This window comes from Penaeus monodon, chromosome 33 (genome assembly GCF_015228065.2).
Source record: "Penaeus monodon isolate SGIC_2016 chromosome 33, NSTDA_Pmon_1, whole genome shotgun sequence".
Lineage (NCBI taxonomy): Eukaryota > Metazoa > Arthropoda > Malacostraca > Decapoda > Penaeidae > Penaeus > Penaeus monodon.
Window position 1 is genome coordinate 36,140,211 of NC_051418.1, and position 2,315 is coordinate 36,142,525.

Here is a 2,315-nt window from a genome sequence, read left to right on the forward strand (position 1 = left end):
TGGCTGGCTCTCGGGCTCGCGGCGGCCGAGCGCGGGCCCCGGGTAGGCCGAGGAGCTCTCCTGAGTGCGTCGTGTACGGGCCTGTGCAGGAGGGCGCGTCGTGGGGCGTCGAGGCCACGCACGGCCAGCTGCCACCACGATGTCCTCATTGCTCACATACCTGTTGCGGCACCGTCATGTTGATGCCCGGCGCCGTCACCTGCACCACGAAGCGCCCCTCCGCGTCCACGGTGGCGTCCAGCGCCGTCCCCGGCAGACACTGCCAGGGCGTCGGGCGGCGAGGAGGTCTATGCGCCATCGGCGGTGGCACTGGCGGGTGCCAGCGCGCAGTATACTGGGGCACGTCAGGGGTCGTCAGGACCTCGATCTCGGCCGACGGCACGGGCACGTCCGTCGGGGCCGGCCCCACGCCCTGCAGCAGCACTTCCTCTTGGATGGGGATTTCCTGCGCCAGAATCTCGCCTGGGCGTCGGCCCTTCGGGGCACACGGCCCCGCCCACCTCCATAGGCGGTTGTGTTGACCTGCGGTGGGTTCTCGGACGTGCGTCAGGACGTGGTAGGTGGCCGCCGTAGTCCATGGCAGGAGGCGACTCGAACATCTCGAGCGCCTGCTGGGACGTGATCACCAGGTTGTCATCCAGCGCGAAGAAGTTCATGTCACCAAGGTCCCCGTCAGGAGGAGGCTGCGCGTCCTGCAGCACCTCGTGGTACACCTGCATGGCCTCCTTCAGTGTCCAGGTCAATCAGCTGCTGCGCCTCGGCCGCGCGCTAGCGCAAACCGGAGTCGAGTGCTGCGGCCTACGTGTGTCAGCTCCTGCGGCGGAACCTCCGGAGGGTAGTGGCAGAGCCCTTCGACTTCGGTCTGGGCCTCCAGCGGCGCCCCTTCGAAAGTAGTGGAGGCGAGGCCATGTCCGGGGAGGTAGTGCAGCACCCTGTGGTCGCGCGCCGAGGCGGGGGGCGTCGGGGAGTTCTGTGGGATGTCTGGCGAAGGAAGCTGCTCCACCTCCTCTACGTTGACTGCGGCCACGGCGGCGCTGAGAATCTGGTCGAGCTGCATGGCAGCGTTCTTGACAGGTGGTGCTGCGGGAACCTGGGCTTGGCGAGGAGTTGAGAGAAGCTGCGATGTCACACTCACTCGTCGCGCTCCATCTTGGTCATCCTCGACGGCGCAACGACACCAAGTGTTCGCACACCTTCAGGTCGCAGCCGAAGGGACATCCGGCCCTCCAGGCGGCGCCACTCGAATCACAACACAAGATTTGCTCACAACGTCGTAAAAACACAGCTGAGCTTGCTCTCGAAACAGGGCCACTCTCGAGTTACTTGCTCCGCCTTGAGGATGCCAACGCGCATCAACTGCCAAATGCACGTGCAACTGAGGTGAAAGGCCTTTGGCTTAAACGATGTCGAGCAAAGGTTACGAGCGACTCCTTGCTCCTGTGCATCCGCGGTCTATCTGGCCGAGGGCAGAGGCTCCAGCCATTCTCATACCCACTACCTTTGCCCAGGGAAGGAACCCGTGGCTGAGGCCGGGCGGAGTGGGGGTGGGGGAGGGGAGGCGCGCTCACTCAACAGCTGCGTTCCCGCAATATCTTGTCGCTGCGTTCGCCACCTTTCTTCCCTTTTCTTCGCGAATCACAAGGACTCCGCATTGTCGTATGCCATACCTTACAACGATCACGAAAGTTGAGAATCGAAGTTCAGATGACCCAAAACAGATGCGTTTTTTACGACGTCTGGCATCCATGACCCTTTCCAGCCTCCGATTGGGTGGCAGAACGAGCAATAGCCAAGCCAATGGACCAATCAACGCCCTGAACAACGGTGACGTCACAAACAGTGCTTTTTAACGAGATCATCCAAAACCCTTGTAGTTCCGAATGTCATGATGCCCTGCTAAAAAGAGTTACTAAATGAATCACGTATACTCAGAAGGGCAAAGAAAATTAAATCCCCATCATATTCTTCTTAACAAAACACCACACATTCACAGAATAAACATGACATTCGCCATCCATTTCGCTTTGTGTTGTCGATCCCACGAGAGTTTTGACACAAGGGCAACATTCATACCTCTTTGCAGACAATGGCACTGCACAGAGGAATACAAATGCTCGAGTATATATTATAAATTATCTTTAGTAACATTTGTGTAGTTCCCTTTCGGTACCCAGCAAGGATTGCTATAATGCCCTCTTTACTTTTTACATGAAGGAATCGTTCAGATAAGTGTTTTATTAGTGATATGATGGCTATATATATAAAATGACCCGGAATGACCAGTACTAACCATAATTCATAAATGTCCAAAAAAT

At 57.7% G+C, this 2,315-nt stretch overlaps 1 pseudogene; it reads right to left on the reverse strand.

The window, feature by feature from the left end:
* LOC119594358 overlaps positions 1-1,217 on the reverse strand; it is a 3,142-nt pseudogene extending 1,925 nt beyond the window's left edge.
* Between the last annotated feature and the right edge of the window lie 1,098 nt (positions 1,218-2,315).